Raw genomic sequence first — 23,553 nt, 5'->3', positions numbered from 1 at the left:
TGCTGTAAACCTAAAATTTCTCAAAAAAAATCCTAAAACAAACCAAGGCAACAGTACCATGAAATCCCAGAGTGGATTGATGGATGACTTTCTCCTTTCCCGGCAGGTGGCTTTACAAACAGTCCCTGCAGGGCTCTGATTCTAGAATTTGCTGTCGAAGACATCATTAGAAGCCATGATATTTTGCCCAACATTTGAGATTCCTTGTCTACCATGCCTATCACAGGGATAGTGGGACCTTGGAGAACTCCCTAAGGTGGCTTCCTGGAGGAGATCCAACTGTCCCCAGTTACAGCTGCCCAAGACAGGCCAAGTCAGCAGCTGTTATGGGAGGGAACCCATTGCCCTTATCTGGCCAGATGAGGGCACTACTTAAGCTCTACAACTTCCGACAAGTGAGAGCTGTTCAGAGCCTCCAGCACGGGTAAGAAATAAGTTGAGTTGATACATTCTCCTTTCAATGGCACAGTTAAGACATGACCATAATTACAGGTCTCTGTCTTTGGTGAGGAGTTTGGAGAAGGTTAAAGGTACAAGTAAAAATACAAGGAAGAAACCAACATGCACTATGTCAACCTGGCCTATTTTCATAAGAACTTAGCAAATGTTACTAACATCAGGGCATTCTGTCAGTAGTTCAGTTCCATAAAGAATGTTAAAAGAGTCTTTAAGTTCTGTCAAAATGAACTTCATGTTTGGTATACATTATAAAATATGCATGTGACTTTTCATACACACACACACACACACACACACACACCCTTCACATCTTCCTTCATTTTCTGTTTCTCCATACCCTTCCAATCATACCCATGAATGTTCATGGTGTTGTTATAAGCAACAGGAGCAGCGGCATCTTGTTATCACAAGAATTAAGGGGACCACACCAATGGCCCCAGAGGTCTGCTGTGGAGCAACAAGAGGTGAACAGCCAGGAAGAGGAGGAGACAGGGCCCCTCCAGGCTGCATTTCAGGGGATCTGCTCCAGCAGGGACTCCACTGCAGGTGGTGGCCTCCTTTCCTGGGTGCTGGGCCTTGGCTGCTGCATAAGGAGGTGAAAGTTTCCTGCCGATGAGGTATTGGGCTCCCTCTAGCACAAGGATATCCACTTCCTATGAGAAGAAATAGTTAAGAACAAGACCTCTTGCCACACCAATCTATCCACCAAAGGTGGGAGAAAACCTGAAATTATTAAATACATTTAAACCAGACAATCATCACAGACAATCCACTAACAAGATGGCAAAGACAGAAGGAATCCCACCCTTTTATTCAGCCAGAGAATGACAACCCAGTGCATCACATTTTCTCAAGATAAAGCACAGCTGGTTCTCAAGCAAGAAGACTTGACAGCACCATTTGTCACAGGTTTTTTTAATTTCTTAATGGTTATTTTTGAGACAGTGCGAGCAGGGGAGTGTTGGGGAGGGTTAGGGAGGGCAAGAGAGAGAGAGAAAGAGAATCTCAACCAATTGGGCCACCCAGGTGCCCTATACATAATTCACCTTAAATTCACCTGGTGACTTGAGTTACCACTTATGTTTAATTACCTTTACCAAAGGGGAAATAATTTTTTTTATAAATAAAATATTGAAAGTAATGGCCAGTTTTTTTAAGTTGTCAATTCTTTACATTGCAAAAAACAATGAGAAGTGGAAAATACAACAGATACCACAGAAATACATAGTATAATACTATTTATAGTAATCTGTTATCACACCAAGATAACTTCAGAAAAAAAGCAGATAATTCCTTAAAAATGCACAAGTTACCAAGATTGAATCATGAATCTTGAATCCAAAAAATAGGAAATCATCTTAGATCAGTAGCAAGAATGAAAGTTGAATTAGGAATCAAACATCTCCCAGGACAAAAAAATCTAAGACTACATGGTTTCATTGAATTCCACCAAACATCAAAAAACAAAAAAACTAATGACAATATTTATCAAAATCTTACAAATTTGGAATAGAGGAAACATTCATAATCATTCTATGAGGCCAGTATTAACGCTGATACCAAAGCAGAATAAAAACAATAACAAAGAAGTCTAGTTTGTCTGATGTTAAGTATTACTTTTGACATTCGTTTGCATGATAATTGTTTCTCAACTTCCTCAATCTGCAGGTGTCTTTATGTCTAACATGAGTCTCTTGTAGGCAATATATAGATGGGTCTTTTTTTCTTACCCATTGACACCCTTTTTTTTTTTTATTGGAGCCTTTAGTCCATTTACATTCAAAATAATTGATATTTATTTATTGCCATTTTATTACTTGTTTTGTTGTGGTCTCTACAGATTTTCTCTGATCCTTTGTCTTGGTCACTTTTGGTCTCTTTTTCCCCCCACTCATGTAGTCATCATTAATATTTCTTGTAGGGCTAGTTTAGTGGTCACAAACTCCTTTAGTTTTTATTTGGGACACACTATCTCTCTATTCTGAATGAGTAGGCCTTTCTAGGTAGAGTATTCTTGGCTACTGTATTTTCCTATTCAGCACTTTGAATATATCATGCCATTCCCTGCCAAGTTTCTGTTGAGAAATCTGCAGTTAGCCTTATGGGGTTTTCTCTTGTTAAGAACTTCTTTTGTCTTGCTGCTTTTAAGATTTTTTAATCACTTTGTTTTACAAATATGCCTTAATGTGGGTTGCTTTTGTTGATTTTGATGGGAGTTCTCTGTGCCTTCTGGACCTGGATATCTGTTTCCTTCCCCAAATTAGAAAAGTTTTTAGCTATTATTTCTTCAAGTACATTTTCTGGCCCCTTTTCTCACTCTTCTTCTGGGACTCCTAGAATATGAATGTTATTATATTTGTTTGATGGAGTCACTGAATTTCCTAAGTCTATTGTCATGTTGCATAATTCTCTCTTGTTCAACTTCATCATTTTTCATTGTTTTTTCTTCTATATCACCTATTCATTCTTCTTCCAGACTGCTGTTCATTGCATCTCCAGTCTCATTCACTGCATTCTTCATTTCTGATTTTTTTTTAACTCATCTCTGTGGTAAGGGTCTCACTGATGTCTTCCATTCTTTTCTCAAGCCCAGTGAGTATCCTTATGATTGTTGCTTTAAATTATCCATGAACCACGTTACTTATATCTGTTTCACCTAGATCTCTGGCCGTGTCCTTATCTTGTTCTTTCATTTGGGATGGATTCCTCCATCTTGGCACTTTGTCTAAGTCTTTGCCTTCTTCTATATGGTCTCCTCTCCCCCCTTTAATTGTAGAATTTGTTCTGTCAGTCTTCAGGTCAATTTCTTGGGTATTTAGGATGATTTGATCTAGTTGTGTTTGTGGAATGAGACAAGCCTAGGATCCTCCTACTCTGCTGTCATCTTCTCCTGGAAAAATAATTTTTAATATTTTAAAAGGTATGCTTGTGTGTTAGAGCCAGGCACCTGCTGGAGTTAAGGCTCTACCCTCCCAGGATGATGGTGGCATAGGGGGTTCCACCTTCCTTGATTACAATTAAGAAGACTCTGTGTGAATAATTTCTGAAGTTTCTCAATGGCATATTTGAAGTTAGAAGGACACTCTGTGTGAAATGCAGTTTTATAGAGATGGCTCCCAGGTACTAGAGAAAGGCATTCTAGATCTATGAAAAGCTGGCAAGAAGGTTATTTTGCTTTTAAAAATATATACCAAAGGACAGAGAAAGAATTTGCAGATACAGGTGTTCTTTAAAAAATGCTCTGAAAGAAAAAAGAGGGGTAGTATCTTTCCTGTTTGGCACCAGAAAATGAATTTATTTTTCAATTTGCACTCACCATTATACCTGAAGATAATTCAATGACCCCTCTTCCTGGCTGCTCTTCAACCTCCCCCCCCCCAATTCAGCCACTCCTTCCTCCCCTCTGTAAGTCTGTTCTTGGATTCCCAGCTGCCTTCCCCTCCTCATATTCTCATCCCTATTTCCTTACTTCAGGGAGACCTCCCCCCACTCTTTGCCTGGATCCCCTCCTCACTGCATCCTGGAAGCTTAGCAAGCTCTTAGCTGGGCACCCCAACCTGCTTCCTGCCTCCGGATACTGTCCTTCATCTTTTTGCCCAGTGTCTGAGACATGCAGATAATGTCATTCATCTGGCTTTTTATGTTTGATGCTGGAGGGAATCTGGATCTTGTTATTGCATCATAGGCAGAAGGGGAAGCTCTGTAAGAATTTTGAGGTAAATTATTGATTCCTAACTTGGGACTGAGGTTCTTCATTACTTTAAAATGACACATTTCTCAGTTCTTAGTGTTAATAAAGTCATTATTTTCAATATTATATTTTAATGTATAATGGGTTACCTGTGAATCTGCTATTTCATGTTAAACAATCTATTTTTTACATTAGGTGACTCTTCACAGAAATATAAAATTATAACATAGGGGCCCCTGGGTGGCTCAGTCAGTTAAGCATCCAACTCTGGATTTTGGCTCATGATCCCAGAGTTAGGAGATCAAGCCCCATGTTGGGCTCCATGCTGACAGCACAGAGCCTGCTTGGGATTCTCCTCTTTCCCCCCTCTCTCCCCCCTTTCTCTCTCAAATAAGCTTAAAAAAATTCTAACACAGAATGGAAGAAAAAGAAACAAGGTTTTCTTTCTGGTCACAACAATTGAACAGACACTTTTTTTTTCTCTCTGTATTTCCAGTCCTAGCCTCAACACCTTCATCAGCCCTAAGTTCCCCTTCCAGCCCACAGGGCAGCTGCGAGGATGACAGGCCTGTGACTCCACATACCTGGAGCTCTGACTTCGTCCACAAAATCCTGGCAACCTAAAGGAGAACAAGGCCTTTCATGAGGACAGTTGACACTCCCTGAAACAAAGGAAGATCCCTTCTAGATCAGTAATTACAATCCTTTTAACTGAAGGCTTTCAGACTCCTATTCATTATTAAGCAATATCCAGGCAGAGATGCTTCCTGACATACCCGTGAGTAGAGGTATTGGACATTGCTTCTCCTAGTGATGCCAGTTCCTGACATTCCCATTTAAAGATTTATCATCTCCCACCAGCAGACAAAGGCATGTGTGGGCCTTGTCAGTGTAGAAAAAGAATCTCTGAAAACCACTCAGATACACAGTCATGCCAAGGTGCATCCACATTTCTCTGTCCCTTCTAGACCAGTCCTTGGAGAGACCAGGAAACCTAGAGTTTCTTACAAGAATAGGGAATCTTTGGAAATGAGTTTCATCTTGAGACAAAGGAGAAGAATCCCATCCTGACAAAGATTCCTTTGTGCCCAAGCCCAGGGCCATAGAGAAGAGCTGGCGACGGTGTCCCCAGATGCTGATGGTTTTGCAGGACTTACACGGGACTATACAGAAGGCCAACAAATGAACCCTGGCCCATAGTTATGGAGAAGCCCTGCAGTAGACCCTAGGTCTCAGGTAGGTTTCTTCTATATTGAACTTTATGGCTCTTAAGTGACCAACATGGGCTGGCCCAGCCATCACACTGTGCCCTGAGCAGAGTGCAGAATTAGAAGACCAGCTTCTGCCCATGGTCCTGTCTTCATGAGACTGGAAAGGACTTAACACAGAGTTTGTCCTTCTATAACTGGGGCCCAAAGCAATGGTGCTAAGGAGGTCATGGCCCCTGTGGAAGGCAAGTTCAGAGGCAGTGATCCAGGAAGAGGGTTTGGGCCATTTAAGCCAGCCCTGAAAGGGTCTGTTCCGCTCAGCAATTTCCTGTGCACATGACCTTCTCCTACTTCCCAGGACCAGCTCCAAGCCCATCCACATTCCAATGTCAAGCTCCGAGTCCCCTGACAAGTGAAATATATTGAAGACATCCAAGTACTAAGATGGGTTTCATGAACTTTGGGTCCTGCCTGGTCATCTCTGCATTCATTTCCCATACTTGTGCTGGCAGACCTCATGCCCCAGCAGAAGATGTGGACCTCTTCTGACTCTTAATCAGGTCTTGAACTTAAAGACCATTTAAATGTGATGCTGTCTGCACTTGAGACAGTTGAAAAATCACAGTTTCCTATGCACATGATTCCTTCCCTTCCACAACCCGAGGTCATGAAAATATGTGAAATTGTAAGTGGCCCTCATCACTTTTCATCCTGGTGTCAGTGGCTTGGGTGGGACCCAGAATTATACTGAGAAAAAAATATAGGGGCCAAGGGACAGAGAGGGAGCTCAGATTCCAGGTGCCTGGAGATATGCCATCCCTCCCTCCCCACTCTTATTATTAGTGCTCAGAGGCCCAGTGACCAACATGTGAAAACTTGTACATTCAGAGAGGAGAGGCTTCAATCCTGCCTTCAGCATTTTCTAGCAGAAGCAGCATCTTCCTTTAACATTATTGATCCTCAAAACCATTTCAAATTGGAACTGAAATTTCTAGAAGCAGCAGAAGCTTTGGGATAATGTCTTTATAAGTATTTGTATCTTATATTGCAAATTCACTGTCTCTTACACCTATTTCTGTACATTTTCTGGGAGAAACCTATCAAAATGAGTGTTTTTATAGAAAATCTTGACTTAGTCTTTCTTTTGAAAAACTTTATTATACACAATCACATTTCTATTACCAAAAAAAATTAGAAAATAATTAGAATTGCAATCCTTTGGGAAAAGAAAAGATTTGTAGTCCTTTGACAAATACTCCATGAGGATTATAAGCTTTGAGAGAACAGAGTTGCTAGAGGGTGCCTATGAATGGCAACATTTAAAAAAAAATGAACATTCTTGGGGACAGGAGCCTCTGTCTAGTGTGTCTAAGGCAGACAGAGGGACTCTGTTAGGAACTGATGAGGTAGGCAGTTTATTCACAGATAAGTGACTGGCATGGGTGCAGGAAGATCTGCTGGCACTTGAGAGCAGCCACCTGTCTGAGCCCCTCTCCCCACCCCTGGTGGGGCATCTCAGTCTCAAGAGTTCCTAGGTCAGGCCCTAGTCCTCTGCCCCAAGTCACAAGGATTCTCATAAAACTCTTCAATTTCTCAAGAAAAACAAAAACAGAAAAACCTGACCATTTGAATCCTTTTAAAGCTGAGCTTCTCCATCCCGATTGTGGATTAAAACCACCTGAGACTTGGGGAGCCTGGGTGGCTCAGTCGGTTAAGCGTCCAACTTCAGCTCAGGTCACAATCTCACCGTCCTTGAGTTTGAGCCCGGTGTCGGGCTCTGGGCTGATGGCTCAGAGCCTGGAGCCTGCTTCCGATTCTGTGTCTCCCTCTCTCTCTGCCCCTCCCCCGTTCATGCTCTGTCTCTCTCTGTCTCAAAAATAAGTAAACGTTAAAAAAAAAAATTTTAAAAACCATCCGAGACATTTAGCACTGACACTATGGATCCTTCCTGGATCATCACATCAGAATCACTTGCAAAGGGACCCCATCACCACTGTGAAAGCCTCTCCAGGCAGTTCTAGTCTACTGCCTGGGTGGGACTCAGTTACTAAATTCCCTGATCCTTCCTGCAGCACAGTGGGGTGGGAAAGACCAAGGAGGCCCCTGCGTCAGGTGTAGCTCATGAGAAGGTATGTTCCTCTAAAGGAGATCTCTACCCAGACTGTGTTGGATCACTCAGACACTTTTTACAAACACGTATCCCTGGGCCTCAGGCCCAAAATAATTAAGTCTGAAACACTGGGACGGGCTTTTAAGAAAGAAGTCCACTGTAGCATCAGGGCTGAGAAACCATTCTACATCTGATTTCACTTACAGACATGATCCATGATCTGACTGAGCTTGGAGACCAGTGGGAGAGATGTACTTGGCCAAGGATCCGCGCTGGGATTTACTAAGAGTTGGCTGTGGTCCGGGACAGAATGAGGGGGCAGTGCCTAGGAGGGTGTCCTCCTCTGAGAAAGCCTCTATGCACAGGTGCCTGACACCTGAGTCAGAGGAGCCAGCTCAATGACTGGCATTTGTTGGTGATGAACAGCTAACACAGAAGGAGCAAAGTTTCCAAGGCAATGTCTTCCTGAATACATCGAGCACGATTTTGCCTCAAGAACTTTTGCAGTTAGCACATAACGCTCAATATTGCTCTGCGATCACTGCCTTCATTGTGGTCGGACACACCCTCTCTGTTATAGGACCTCATAAACTAGTATTGGATTGGGCGAGTGATTTAGGAGATGTCACTCAAGTCCTGAGTCCTTAAATTAACCACATTGGACTCATGAATTGGCCTGACTCAGGTGGGTGAGATAAAAATCCTCCTTTGCAGTACAAGATACCAAGACTCAGGGATGGGTCCAGATCAGGGCACGTGGGAGTGCTGAGACACCCCCCACCTCCTGCAAACCTTCTTACTGGAACTGAGGTCTTGATGCCCAGGACTCACCCCTGGGGCAGACACAGGTTCTGAAGGGAATCATCCTACTGCGGGCTGACCATTCTGCCTGCATGTGAGATGGGTCGAACTCAATCACATCCAAGCCCTTTACTAGCAGCTGGGTCTCCACCTGCAACAGAGACAGCCAACACAAAAGGACAGAGGACAAACACATTCCTACACTAGGGAACTCCTGACTCCCTAAATTCCAGAAAATCAGTGTGGGCTCTAAGGGCCCTAAATGCATCTCCAGGCAGCAGCATGGCTGCATTACAGGGAAAACTAAAAAATGGAAGGAAGTCCAGGGAGGCAGCTTCCTGTGGCTTTATGGAAAGACAGCTGGATTATCTTATTACACATTTTTACATCTAAGAAATATGTGCTGTGCACAGTTCTGTATTTTACAAATATGGATATTTTCGATCCTTGAGACATGCCTGGTGGACGATGCTATTACTACCCTCATTGGCAGAGCAGGTGGTAGCCTTCTTGACCCAGCTGCACTTCTCAGAGCTGGAGACAGACTCTCAGCAGTGAGGCCCCAGCACACAAATCTGCTACGTGCTGCTCCTGACACCTTCCTGGGCTGGTCCTGCAACATTCCTGATGTTAAGGGGACTGTGGGTCTGCTCTGATCTGTGGGCTCCCTCACTCTATTCTGCATCTCCAACATTCCCCTTAGGTCCTGATGAGATTCTTGTCCTACCTCCTGTGCTCATGCTCTCCCTACATGCTTGACCACAGCAGTCTATTTATCAGAGATGCTTTCAAGTCCCCTACTGATTCCATCCTCTGTCATTTCCCACCAATTCTGTTTGTAATGAGTTGTGTGCCTGTTGATCATAAACACACATCAGCATAGGAAATTTTTCTTGTTGGGACTTGGATAATTTGGTGCCTTTCAATAATATTGGCTTTGTTCTGTGGTGAAGTTAAGTACTGTGAAAGAGACTGATTTCACCATTTTGTGAAAACATTGTATTTTGCTTTGCTTCAGATGGTCTGAGCTAGGACTTCCAGGAAAGTGAAAGAGCAGGAAGAACTGATGGAAAATCCACATGGGGAAATGCACAAAGGTGAGGATCCTGAACAGAAGATTTAAAACACCTCCGGGATCCAGTGTTTACCACATGCTCTTTAGGAGCCACACTTAAAACAGGAATGAGCTGGTCCCACTGGGCCACATGATGGACCCAGAGGAGAGTGCTCTTACAGACATCCCCTGCCTCCTCCACAGCAAGGCAGACTGGCCCACCACAGAGACCCAATCCACAATGAACACAGGTGACACTCGGCGAGCTCAGAGACACTTTACTACCTAAGGCAGGATCCTAGCCCCAAGAGAAAAAAAAAAAGTCAAGATGAAGGATAAAGAGGACTGGAAAAGAAACTTCCAGAGGTTGACAGATTTTCAAACTCATTGAAGATAATGTGCCCTCTGTGACCAACATGTCTTGGGACTGGTACGGGGCAGATGTCAGGAACGGGAGCTAGACTAGACCCAGAGCTGAACCAAGAGAGAAAAGAGGAAATTGGTGGTCTAGCTCCTTTGAGAAGCACAACGTGGACAAGAAAACCATGGAAAAGGGTCCATGGTCTGCCAGGGAGTTGAACAATTCCATCCAAAAAAAGTTTGCTGGGTCTTCTGGCTGGGAAGATGTTGGGGGAGAGGATCAAGAGGAGTGGCCCCTGGTTGACCCTCCACCAGTACCTGGGCAGTCAAAGCCTTCTCACCTCTTCCCTTGTCCTTGGAATGTACACCCTGCTTAGTGTCTCCACTGTGGGGGCTGTTCCAAGGACATAACTTTTGAGAGTATAAGGTGTTGAGAACAATTAAATGGCATACATGCCTGAACCAAGTTAAAACCTCTCTATAAACTTTAAACATTTGTCAGGTGGGTGCAGAGATCTACTTGTTTTGTGGCCACCTAAAACAAGCCTCTCATATATGTTCCCTTGTTTATTAAACCTGCTACCTACTATCTGGAGTGGTCTGCTGCTTTTCTCCATCTCTCCTTGCCCTCTGTATATGGAACTTCAGATTACTTGGACCAAGAAGTCCAAGTAGATTGGGACCAACAGAGGCGCTAATTCTGAGGAAGCCAGAAGATAAGAAAATTGCTCAGTGTACCTCACCCTGATAGGGGAGCCCAGACTGAGGCTTAGTGGCTCTTTCCCAGGGAGTCAGGTTCCAGGCTTGCTGGGGGTATTGAAAAGAGGCTGAGGCTGAAACAGATGCCCATAGACTCTAGGTACCCAAATATGGCTAGCATTCTGAAACTCTTCTGCAGAGACTGTATAGAAGCCTCAGCCCCGGGCACCACCAGGGAATCCAGGCCCTGCATCTCTGAGGACCCCCTATGCAAGTTTGGGACATCCTGAGGTGAGATTTAAAATACAGATACCCACTGAACCACTTTTTTCCTATCTGCCACTGGACCCCAGGGACATTTCTGCATCATGTGATAGTATGGAATATACTCACAGTATCAAAGGTTTGCCATGGTGCTGTGTTTCAGGATGAGCCAGAGTTCATTCACCTTCCTCTAGAAGGTGTGTGTGAGATATGCCCAGGAAGTGGACCTGACAAAGGAGCACTCACTGGGCTGAGCCGATGCCAACCAGGCTTTGCCAGACAGACCATATGGACAGAGTGGTACCCTACCTCCCCAGTCAGGTGACACCTATTGAATATGAAACCCTAGAGGAACTTCTGGAAGGGACACTGCCCAATGAAGTACACAGGACCCATCTTTAAAGACAACTGCATATCTGGTATCATATCTGGTATCACTGGTATCACCCATGTTAGACCAACTCTATCCACATTAGAGAAAATAGGTTACTTCTTTGGCCAAAGAGGCTAGGCTATCAAGAAGCTTTGGGAATACTTTCAAAATGTGGTCCAATATATAGACATTGAGTTTCCATCCAGGTTTGTGAATGGTTTTCTCGAAAGTTATTTGAACACGTGAATCTGGACTCGCCCATCTTCCCTCTGGTCCACAGCACAACATCTCCCAGTTTTCCAGTCAAAGCCCAGCTCAGGTGCAGGTGTGCAAGGACTGGCAGAGGAGGACAAAGGCACTGATCCTAGAATCAACAGGGGCAGTTGTCGAGTTGGGTCCACTCCATGCACAGGCAGCCCTGGAAATCCACCAGGACACAGAGCTGCAGAGACAGCTCTCAGAAGGGAGGCTGATGGCTTCGGTTACATTCTAGGACCTCTAAGCTCAGCCCCATGCAAGTGGCTTCCCTGTGGAAAGCGGGGAGCAGCCTGGAAAATACCAACCCTCACATGGCTGGGGGCTGATGAGCTGACACTGGGTGACTTGAGTCTGAAGAGGCATGTGGGTCCAGAACCTCAGGCAAGAGGCAAGTGGGATCTCTTTGGCCCATGTTCAAGGTCCATGACCAGAAATTTCACTACCTCCCAGAGCTCTGTCACACCTGGAAGGCCATCAGCAGACAACTCAATGAACACTGCCTAAGAGAAGGCTGGACAGGGCACACCTGATTGCCAAGTGGAAACAGCAAGGTCATGAAGTCTGCATCACCTGCAATGTACTCAGACTCCCGATTCCAACTTTGAAATTGGCTGCCTTTGCCAAGTTCCCCAAGCAAGTGGGATGGGTCACATTCATGGACTGCAGTCTTCATAGCTGCAGAAGCTGCCATAGCTGAGGCCACTCTGGCCCTGACTCCTACTTTGCTCTGTTCTTTGAACTTTAAATATGACCAGGGCCCCTCAGAGGCTCAGAGGACCCAGTATGTGATAGGTGATGAGGATCTCCAGGACCCAGTCAGGCACCCAGGGCCTGAGTCTTCCCTAGTCACCAACACATCCATCTCCTGAGTTTATACCCAAGTGAAGCTGCCAGCTCTCCCCAGGAGCAGAACTAAAATTCTCCTGTGAACCAGATCTGGAGGATTTGAGATTCTCTAGAGTATCTTGATTCCATTGGGGAGACAAGATATTAGCACAGTCCCCTGTAGCCATTAACTCTTCCTTCCCCAAGGCCAGTGTCATGAGATAGAATCTACAATGGAAACAAGACAAGCTTTATCTCCTTCTCCTTGGTGGCCGTGATTAGAGGAGAGAGACTGGGAAGCCAAGGAGCTGGGAGGGGCTCAGCTTTCTGGGGCCTGGAGATCAGTCACCCTTCTCCGGCTGGTATCTCATTCATTCTTAGTGCTCAGAACCTTGTGAACCTTCAAGGAGTAACTTGCACATTCCAAGAGGATAGCTCTTCCATCCCGCCTTCTGCATTTTCCAGCAGGGCAGCATCGACCATTCATTTACCAGCAGTGTGCCTCATCCTCTCATTGACATTGAGCTGAGGTTTCTTAAATACTCTGACTCATTAGACTGTTTCTGTGCTGTGTATATGCACACCTGTATATTGGATATGTTGGGTCACTGTGTCTTGCATCTATTTCTCTAATTCTGCTGAGAAGTGAATTTTTTCCTCTCCCAGTTTAAATCCCAACTTACCTGAATCATTCTCTTGAAAAGCTGCCATTAACAATTCATCACTCTATTACTAAGAATATCAATCACTAGGATTCAGTCTTTTGACAAATATTGCTTTCCTATGCAGAACATAAACTGCAGGAAAACTGAGCTGGCCTAGTGGTCATCAGAGGACACCTGTGAATGGCCAGGATATGAAAAGGAACATCCTCAGGGACTTGGACCCTCTGTCTTGTGTGTCAAAGCCCAGAGAGGGACTCTGCTAGGACCCATGGAGTGGGCAAGCCCCCTACAGATTAGTCAGCAATCATGGGCTCAGATACATGTGGGGGGACTAGAGTCTAGTCACCGTGTCTCTGAGCTTGTCCCCTTGGAAGGACCTCTGAACAAGTGGAAGCATTGCTGACTGAACCCAACTAGTCCTGGGCTCCAAGTACTTGTCCCACCAAGCTGTTCAAAGATTTTTCTTCCAGGGCACAGAAAGGAAGCACCAACCCCAGGTTCACCAGGACCTGTATTCTATCTTGGCTCATAGATAGGTCTTGTACCTACAGTAGCTGTAGGCTGGTACCCTTCCCTGACCCACCACCCACCTAGAGGTCTCTAGACACAACTGGCTGCCCTCAGATTTCAAGAAGAATCCAAGGAAGCAGGAATCAACATGCTACTCTGATCCAGGTTTGCACCTGGAAGACCCTGCAGTCAAGGCCACCTGGTCTCCACCCCTTCCCCTGAGACCTGTGGAGGTACCAGATGCCACCAGGGGGCACTAGGGACACCAAAGGGCTGGAGGTCTATAGTGAGGGAGGCAAGACTCCTTTAGCAAGGCACCCTCTAGTCTGGGTGAGGCTCCCTCTCAGCACAAAAGCGGTCCCTCTGTGAGTCTGAATCCCCTGACCCCAGCCTCGTCTCACCTACACTCAGCTTTTCATCACACACTGAGACAATGTTTGAGGCAATTTTAACCCAAATCAGTTTTATTCTCTGCCCCCCTTATCCCTCTGACCTTTTGTCTCCATTGAAATAGGATTTTCCTTCTGTCATCCAGGAATATGAGGTGACTTGATCTCTCCAAACACTTCCAGTCACTTCCACGGCACTTGATAAACTGTCCTGGGCTCACCCGGGAACCCACAGTTCTGACCTGTAAAGACCTTCCTCCAGGAAAATCTAATATATTCATTCACTTTAAGTGCTTTGCCTGTAAGATACTAACACAGTGCCCCCTTGTATTCAAGTATTCAGCCAAGAACTTAAATGGATTTACCCAGGCAGATTTTAGCTCAAGTTGTTATAATTTTACTAAAAATGTTATTTTACATTGGCAAGACACACAATTTCCTTTACAGTGATCATATGCCATAAGCTTTAAAGCTAGACACAAGCATTTCCTCATGTCCTTAAAGACCTCTAAAAATACACATTCTCATCAAATCCACACACCCCTCCAGAGTCAATCTCAAGAAGAGTTTCTAGGTATGGCCCTCATCCTCTTTCCCAAAATGCTCTGATTCTTACAAATATCTTTAGTCTCTCAAAAAAAGAAAAGAAAAGAAAAACCTAGCCATTTTGAACCATCTTGCAGCTGAGCCTTGCTACCTTGATTGTACATTAGAATCACTTGGGACCTTCAGAACTGCTGATATTTGGGCCCCAGCTGGATTATCACAAACTCGTTGAGGAAAGGACCCTCACCAGCACTGGGATAGCCTTGCCAGATACACTAATTCTAATCTACAGCCTAGGTGTGATCAGTTCTTGAAGTCTCTGCCCATCTTGAGCACAGTGAGGTAAGAAGGTGCCAGGAAGGCCCTGCTCTCAGGTGCAGCTTATGACAATGTACATAATGTTCCTCTAGGGAGTTGATCTCCGCCCTTACTGCATCACTCAGAGTCTTTTGAAAAATACAACTCCCCGCACCCCAGCACAACATAACAGCCCTGAAACACTTTGAAGAGAAGTCCACTGTAGCATCAGGGATGAAAAGCTGTTCTGCATTTGAATTCACATAGAGACATAATCCAAAAGATCACTGACCTTGCAGAGCAGTGGGAGAAGTGGACTTGACCACTTCTTTTGTGCTGAGAGGAAGCCTCACCCAGACTAGAGGGTGCCTTGCTAGAGGAGCCTTGCCTCCCTCACTATAGACCCTCCACCAGCCCTTTGGTGTCCCTAGTGCCCTCTAGTGGCATCTGGTACCTCCCACAGGTCTCAGGGGAAGGGCATTGGAATTTCCTAAGTGTGGGTTGAGATCAATGACAGACTGCGGGGGGGGGGGGGGGGGGGCGGACATCCTATAAGGGGTCACAGTCGGATGGCCTCTATGCACAAGGTGATAGACACCTCAGTCAGGGGGAAGAGCCAGCTTGATGAATGGCCCTGATCGGTGATGTGCAACTAACACAGAAGGAGCAGAGCTGCCCAGCAAAAGCCAGCTCCCTATACTAAAGATAGTGCAGAAGATTACTGTGCCTGGAGTATGGATAATGGAGGGACATCAGCCTGATCTGATCTATCCAGTAGACAGACACGGAAGAAAGAAACTGCTGTCCTGGAAAGTTTCAAAGAGATTTGGTCCACATACCAGGGACCATGTAAGCAGAGTCCCCATCAGAATGCTATGGCTGTTTATGGGGGTGGCCTTTCATACCAGGAGTTTTTAGTTCTACTATAGAAAGACTAGTTCATAACTAAGTATTTGTGTTCTAGGATTTCAATGTTTCTGCTTAAGTTGAAGCTGTGAGTGAGGGAAAAGGAATTCAGGAATTGTTCCTTATGAGGAGATGCTGTGGGCCCTCCCATGTGACCTACATGGAACATCCTAAGGTCCCTGGGGAGACCCCTGCCCCCTTAGCTGTCCATGGTGTCTCCATACCTATTTCCTGCCTCTTCCCCAGCAGACCCCACCCGAGAGGCAGTCAGCCACTCTGATGACTATTCTGACCCTGACTTTAAGACAATTTGAACATTGAACCCCACTGCACTTGACAAGGGAGGTCATGGCCCCAAACCCAACAGAATGAAAGATGCATAATTGAACAAGACAACATCTAATTCTTGATTTTGTCTGGGGCTTGGGGAGTGGGTAACATAAACATAGAAACCAAGGGGCAGGGAGAAAACAGCTTTCTGATGCCTTGGGACTCATCATCCTTCTCCCTGTCTTCCTGCACAGAAACTGCGTATCCATCATAGCAGCTTTCAGATCATAGATCATGGAGTCAAAATCCTGGAAATTTCAGGGAAATAGAGACTTCAGGTATCAGGGTGTGCATTTCTACCAACACCATAACTGCTCATTTTGCTCTTTGGAGAGTGGAGCCCGTGAACACTGCAATCACTGCCCTATTTGTGATCAGACGCACCCTCTCCCAGGAGCCCAGTCAAAACCTAGTTCAGGGTAAATGATTTAGGAGATGTATCCCACGTCCTGAGTCCTTAACCACAGGATTCATGGATTGGCCTGATTCAGTCAGGTGGATGAGATAGAAGTTCTCTTCCTTTGCAATGCAAAATGCTCATAACTCAGGGGAACAAAGGATGGGCACAGATCAGGGCACCTGGGAGCATTGAGACTCCTCTCAGAACTTCTCCCTGGAACTGAGGCTCACTCCCAGGGCACAACACTGGTTCTAGAGGGAATTGTCTTAACTGTAGGCTGACCAGCTATTCTGTGCATGGGACAGGTCTATCACATCCAAGACTTTTACTAGTGACTGGGCTTTCACCTGCAACAGCCATCCAGACGCCGACAGCAAACACATTTCTATACTCAGGAACTCCTGACTCTCAAATTCCAGAAAAATCAGAGTAAGTGCCAGCTCTATGAGCTCTGCATACAGCCTAGTTGCTGCCAAGAGATGTATCACAGGGAAAACTCAGGAATGAAAAGGAGGCACATCCCAGGGAGGCAGCTTCCTGTGTGTTGACGAGAAGTCACTTGTCTTTTATCTCATTACACAAGCATTTTCCCAACTGAGAAATATGTGCCATGCACAGTTCTCTGTACCTTACAAATACGGATGCATTTGATCCTCAAGACATGCCTGGTGGGTGGTGCTATTACTACCCTCATTGGCAGAGCAGGTGGTAGCCTCCTTGACCCAGCTGCACTTCTCAGAGCTGGAGACAGACTCTCAGCAGTGAGGCCCCAACACACAAAGCTGCTACACGCTGCTCCTGACACCTTCCTGGGCTGGTCCTGCAACATTCCTGATGTTAAGGGGACTGTGGGTCTGCTCTGATCTGTGGGCTCCCTCACTCTATTCTGCATCTCCAATATTCCATTTAAGTCCTGATGAGGTTCTTGTCCTACCTCCTGTGCTCATGCTTTCCCTACATGCTTGATAAATAGACTGCTGTGGTCAGAGAAGCTTTCAAGTCCTACTGATTCCACCCTATGTCATTTCTCACTGATTCTGCTTGTAGGGGGTTGTGTGCCTGCTGATTTTAGAAGTCAGCATTGGATATTTTACTTGTTGGGACTTGGAGAATGTGGTGCCCTTGAATAATATTGGCTTTGTTTTCTAGTGAAGTTAAGTATTGTAAATCAGACTGATTTCACAGGATTGACACCCTGGGAGGAAATATAGCCAGTTGGTCACCAAAGCTTTGTCCAGGGCTGTAGGCCATTATTGTACCAAGAGGTCTACCAGACAGAAAACCAGGCACTTGACAGGAAGCAGGGACAAGGCTGACTTTGGTTACCTGAGGAAGACGACTAAGGAAGAAGCTGATGAAGATGGAAGCTGATTGAGTTTAAGTCACAAATTCAAAATGTTCATCTCTGGCTTTAAATTCAACCTAATCTGGGGCGCCTGGGTGGCTCAGTCAGTGGAGCATCTGACTTTGCCTCAGGTCATGATCTCATGGTCCATGAGTTTGAGCCCACGTCAGGCTCTGTGCTGACAACTCAGAGCCTGGGGCCTGCTTTGGTTTCCGTGTCTCCCTCTCTCTCTGCCCCTCCCCCACTCATGCTCTGTCAAAAATAAAACATTAAAAAAAATAAATTCAAACTAATCTACACAAGGATATATTCCTACTGCTCTCTTTATAGTTCCCAGAAGGCTAAGGGTTTTAAACATTCATAAAAGGTTTTTTTTGTTTGTTTGTTTTTAATAACTTAGTTTCATTAAAATGTATTAACCTGCCAAATAAAGCATTGACCTTGAAGACTTGTTCAGAGTGGATATGGCCCACAGGAGTGGCCTGGCCTTAGGCAAAGATTCAGGGAGAAGGTAAGTAGTGCCTTCAAGAGCTCTCTATGTGCCTTTATCCCTCTCTCAGGTCTTCCCTACAAATGCAGCTGTCTCCCATCTCAAGGTACCAGCTCCAGTCCATTACCACCCACCTTCCATTTGGAGAGTGCTGTCGTTACCCCAATTGTGATCTAGGTGGAACATCCACAGGTACCATCAGGAAAGGCCTGATCCCAGAACCCTGCATGGTCATGACCATGCCCTTTCCTGCCTTTCTCTCAGGAGCCTCCATATCCCAGCAGCATAGTCCATCTCCCCTGGTATGATCCACATCCTTCACTGGAATCTATTTGGAAAAATGAGAGATCCCAACACACTTCTCTTCCCCAAATCCAATAAACAGTGGATATGTAAATAAATCATCTTCTGATTTTGCCTTGTAGCCAGGGCTTGGAGAGGATCTAAAAAAAAAAAAAAAAAAAAAAAAAAAAGATAGGGATAGTGGGGTGCTGTGTGTGTGGATGGCAAAATAGGAGAACTCTAAGCTCACCTCGTCCCATAACTAGAACTAGGTAACACTCACATCAGTGTAAATTACCTGAAAAGTGACCTGAAGACTGGCAGAACAAACTCCACAACTACAGGTAGAGAAGAGACTACAACAAGGGTAGGGAAGGGTAGACATGGGTTTGGGAGCCAAAGGACCATGGCCGTCTCCAATGGGGAGGGAGCCAGTGACACAGAAGGGTGAAAAACAGTATCACACCAGCAAGCCTGTATGAGGAGGATGAATCCCCAGATCATTTGGCTTTGAAAGTGAGACGGGCTTAACCTAATGAATTCTTAGAACCAGCAGGACTTAAAGCCTGGAATTTTAAAAATCAGCTGGCTTGGCTCTGAGAGCATTAGGAAGCAGAGTCTCCTCCCTTAAAGAGACAGCAGGACAAACGGCCTGGGAAATAGAGCATGGAAGCAGCAGTTTGAAAAACCCAAAAGGCAGACAGGAGGAAGGGTGATTTACTCCTATCAGTGTGAGGCCTGGAGAGGCAGACACCACTTCCCCACTCTGCACACAGAGCCAGCTAGAGGAACCAACAGGGCACCAACATTCGCTACTTAAGTTGCTACTTAAGCTGTACTCACCCTGTGCTTTGGCAGATCTTCCCATTCCAGTCAGTCACACATACCTCAGTCCTGGCAATGTGTGCCCCATCCCCCAAAAGACTGGTGCAAATCTTGCCAGCACCAGGTCTCTGCACCTGCACCTTTTGTAGGCCTTGGTTCTGGCAGGTCACATTTCACAAGCAAACCAGCACGCACATTACTCAATGTACCCCATCTGGCTGGGAGCTAAACACTGCCCACAACAGGCAGAGAGATCCTCTGTAAACAATTGCACTGAAGGAAAAAGAGGCCAGGACCCAACAACAGAACATACACAACACAGAGGAGACACTCCCTATAGCACCAGGTCTTGGGGAAACAGGGGACACTGAACTGCAGGGCACTAAGTACCTCTTCATAAGACCATCACCTTTGAGAGCAGGAGACACAGCTGACTTTCCTAACACAAAAAAAGACACGCAAGTAAAATGAGAAAAAGGAATATGTCCCAAATGAAAGAACTGGACAAAATGATAGAAAAGACCTATATTACCAGCATAGGTAATATGCCCGATAGCAAATTTAAAGTAATGACCATAATGATACTCACTGGACTTGAGAAAAGAGTGAAGGACACTAGTGAGACTCTTCACAAAGAGATTTTAAAAACTAGTCTGATTAACACAATAAATGAAATTTAAAACACATTCAATACATAGCAGGCTAGAAGCAGAGAAATGAATTAATGACCACCTGGAAAATAGAGTAATGAAAAGAAATCAAGCTGAGCCAATGAGAGGAAAAAAAGTATTCAAAATGAGAATAGTCTTTGAGAACTCAGTGGTTCCATCAAGCATAACATACACATTAAGGAATCCCTGAAAAAAGTCAAGAAATCGTCACTGAAAACTTCCCTAATCTCGGGAAAGAAACCTATCCAGATCCAAGAGGCATAGAGATCACCCCTCCCTCCCTCCCCCTGCACCCCCTGGAAAAAAAAAAAATCAACCCTAGGAGGTCCACACCAATACACGGTAATTAAAATGGCAAAAAGTAATAAAATATTTCAAAAGCAGCATGAGCAAAGACGACTGTTACATATAAGGAAAACTCCATAAGGCTATCATGAGATTTTTCAACAGAAATTTTGCAGGCCAGAAGGGAGTAACAGGATATATTCAAAGTGCTGAAAGGAAAAAAATTTGCAGCCAAAAAACTATCCAGCAAGTCTATCATTCAGAATAGAATGAGATATGGAGTTCTCAAGCAAACAAAAGTCAAAGGAGTTCATGACCACTAAACCAGCCCTACAAGAAATATTAAAGGGGACTTTAAGTGGAAAGGAAAGACCATAAGTCAGTATGAAAAGTAAAACAAAACAAAACAAAAAAAAAAAAACCAGTAAAAGTAAGTATTTCTGTAAAAAATAATTCAAGGCATTCATGTAATAAGATATAAGATATGACACCAGATACCTAAAATGTGGAGGGGAGAGGAGTGAAGAATGGGTTCAAACATAGGCAACCATCAACTTAATATAGACTGCTATATGCAGAGTTTACATACAAACCTAATAACCACAAATCAAAATCTAGTAATAGATATGCAAAGAATAAAGAGAAAGAAATCCAAGTAGATCACTAGAGAGCTAACCATGAAAGAGCAAGAAAGGATCAGAGAAACACTACAAAACACAAAATGGGAGTATCAATAATTACTTTGAATTTAAATGGACGAAACACTCCAATCAAAAGACAGAGTGGCAGAATGGATTAAAAAAAAAAAAATCCATCTACGTGTTGCCTACAAGAGACTCATTTCGGACCCAAAGACAACTGCAGATTAAAAGTGAGAGGATGGTTTAGGATGCAGCAAAGGCAGTCCTAAAAGGGAAGCATATGGTAATACAGGCCTATCTTGAGAAGCAAGAAGGGTCTCAAACACACAACCTAACCTTACACCTAAGAAAGCTAGAAAAGGACCAGTAAATAAAGCCTCACGCCAGAAGGAAAATGAAGACTAGAGCAGAAATAAATGATATAGAAACAAATGATCAATGAAACTAAGAGCTGGGTCTTTGAGAGAATTAACAAAATTGATAAAACCCCAGCCAAACTTACCAAAAAGAAAAGAGAAAGGACCTAAATAGATAAAAATCATGAATGAAAGAGGGGAGATCACAACAAACACTACAGAAATACAAACAGTAAGAGAATACTATGAAACATGCCAACAAACTGGGCAATCTGGAAGAAATGGACAAATTTCTAGAAGTTCACAAACTACAAAAAATGCACCAAGAAGAAATAGAAAATTTTAAACAGACCCATAACCAGCAAAGAAATTGAATCAGTAATCAAAAATCTCCCAACAAACAAGAGTCCTGGGCCTGATGGCTTCCCAGGGGAATTCTAGCAGACATTTAAAGAAGAGTTAATACCTATTCTTAAACTGTTTCAAAAAAGATTGAGTTTAGAAGTTGTCCTTCGACTCTTCCTATGAGGACAGCATTACCTTGATTCCAAAACCAGACAAAGACCCCACTAAAAAGGAGAATTACAGGACAATATCCCTGATGAACATGGATGTAAAAATTATCAATGAAGTATTAGCGAATTGAATTCAATAGTACATTAACAGAATTCTTCACCACAATCAAGTGGGATTTATTCCTGGGCTGCAGGGGTGGTTCTGCAAGTCAATCAACATGATACACCACATTAATAGAAGGTTAAGAACCAAATGATCCTCTTAATAGATGCAGAGAAATCATTTGACAAAATATAGCCTCAAATCTTGATAAAAGCCCTCAACAAAGTAGGAATAGATGGAACATACTTCAACATCGTAAAGGCCACATATGAAAGACCCATTGATGATTGATAATATCATCCTCAATGGGAAAACTGAAAGCCTTTCTGCTACAGTCAGGAACAAGACAAGGATGTCCACTCTCACCATTACTGTTTAACATAGTACTGGAAGTCTTAGCCTCAGCCAGACACATCCAAATTGGCAAGGAGGAAGTCAAATTTTCACTATTTGCAGATGACATAATACTCTACAAAGAAAATAGGAAAGACTCCACCAAAAAATTGCTAAACTGATACATGAATTCAACAAAGTCACAGCATATAAAATCAACATACAGAAATCTGTTGCACTTCTATAACCAATAATGCAGCAGGAAAAAAAAAAATCAAGGAATCTATCCCATTTTCAAGGCCACCAAAAATAATAAGATACCTAGGAGTAAACCTAACTAAAGAGGTAGAAGGGGCGCCTGGGTGGCTCGGTCAGTTGAGCGTCCGACTTCGGCTCAGGTCATGATCTCACGGTCTGTGGGTTCGAGCCCCGCGTCGGGCTCTGTGCTGACAGCTCAGAGCCTGGAGCCTGTTTCAGATTCTGTGTCTCCCTCTCTCTGTGACCCTCCCCCGTTCATGCTCTGTCTCTGTCTCAAAAATAAACGTTAAAAAAAAATATTTTTTAAAAAGAGAAGATCCAGGGGCACCTGGGTGGCTCAGTCCGTTGGGCGTCTGACTTCAGCTCAGGTCATGATCTCATGGCTCGTGGGTTCGAGCCCCATGTCGGGCTCTGTGCTGACAGCTCAGACCCTGGAGCCTGTCTTCGGATTCTCTGTCTCCCTTTCTTCCCCTCCCTGTTCATGCGGTCTTTCTCTCAAAAATAAGTAAAACATCAAAAAAATTATAAAGAAAAAATGTAGAAGATCTGTACTCTGAAAACTATAAAGGACATGAAATTAAAGAGGACAAAGGAAATGGAAAAATATTCCGTGCTCATGAATTGGAAAAACATTGTTAAGATGTGTAGATTGTTTTGGGCAGTGTATAGACATTTGGTGCAATCCCAATAAAATTACCACCAGCATTCTTCACAGAGTTAGAACAAACAATCCTAAAATTTGTATGGAACCAGAAAAAATCCCAAATAGCCAAAGCAATTCTGAAAAAGGAAAACAAAACTGGAAGCATCATGACTCCAGATGTCAAGCTATATTACAAAGCTGTAGTCATCAAGACAGTATGGTACTGGCATAAAAACAAACACATAGACCAGTGAAACAGAATAGAAAACCTAGAAATGGACTCACAACTATATGGTCAACTCATCTTCAAAACAGGAAAGAATATCCAATGGAAAAAAAAAAGACCGTCTCTTCAATACATGGTGTTGGGAAAACTGGGCAACAACATGAAGAATGAAACTGGATCACTTTCTTATACCACACACAAGAAATTGAAAATGGATCAAACACTTAAATGTGAGACAGGAAACGATCAAAATCCCAGAGGAGAACACAGGCAGGATTCTCTTTGACCTCGGCTACAGCGACTTCTTACTAGATACATTGCCGAAGGCAAGGGAAATGAAAGCAAAGGTGAACTCCTGGGACTTCAAGACAAAAGGCTTCTGCACAGTGGGGGGAAAAATAAAGAAAACTAAAGGCAGCCTACAGAAAGGGAGAA

At 44.1% G+C, this 23,553-nt stretch overlaps 1 long non-coding RNA gene across 1 annotated transcript in view; it reads right to left on the bottom strand.

The window, feature by feature from the left end:
• Nucleotides 1-2,105: 2,105 nt before the first annotated feature.
• Nucleotides 2,106-23,553, bottom strand: part of LOC145715518 (uncharacterized) — a 44,553-nt gene continuing 23,105 nt past the window's right edge. Inside the window, exons 2-3 of the long non-coding RNA XR_014137745.1 lie at nucleotides 4,735-4,812; nucleotides 2,106-3,349 (exon numbers count right to left, since the gene is read on the bottom strand). This is a non-coding gene — a long non-coding RNA (uncharacterized LOC145715518). The remainder of the gene's footprint in view (nucleotides 3,350-4,734; nucleotides 4,813-23,553) is intronic.

This window comes from Panthera onca, chromosome A1, assembly GCF_046562875.1.
Source record: "Panthera onca isolate mPanOnc1 chromosome A1, mPanOnc1 haplotype 2, whole genome shotgun sequence".
NCBI lineage: Eukaryota > Metazoa > Chordata > Mammalia > Carnivora > Felidae > Panthera > Panthera onca.
The sequence above is the reverse complement of the archived record's forward strand: the minus strand, read 5'-3'. Positions and strand labels throughout refer to the sequence as shown.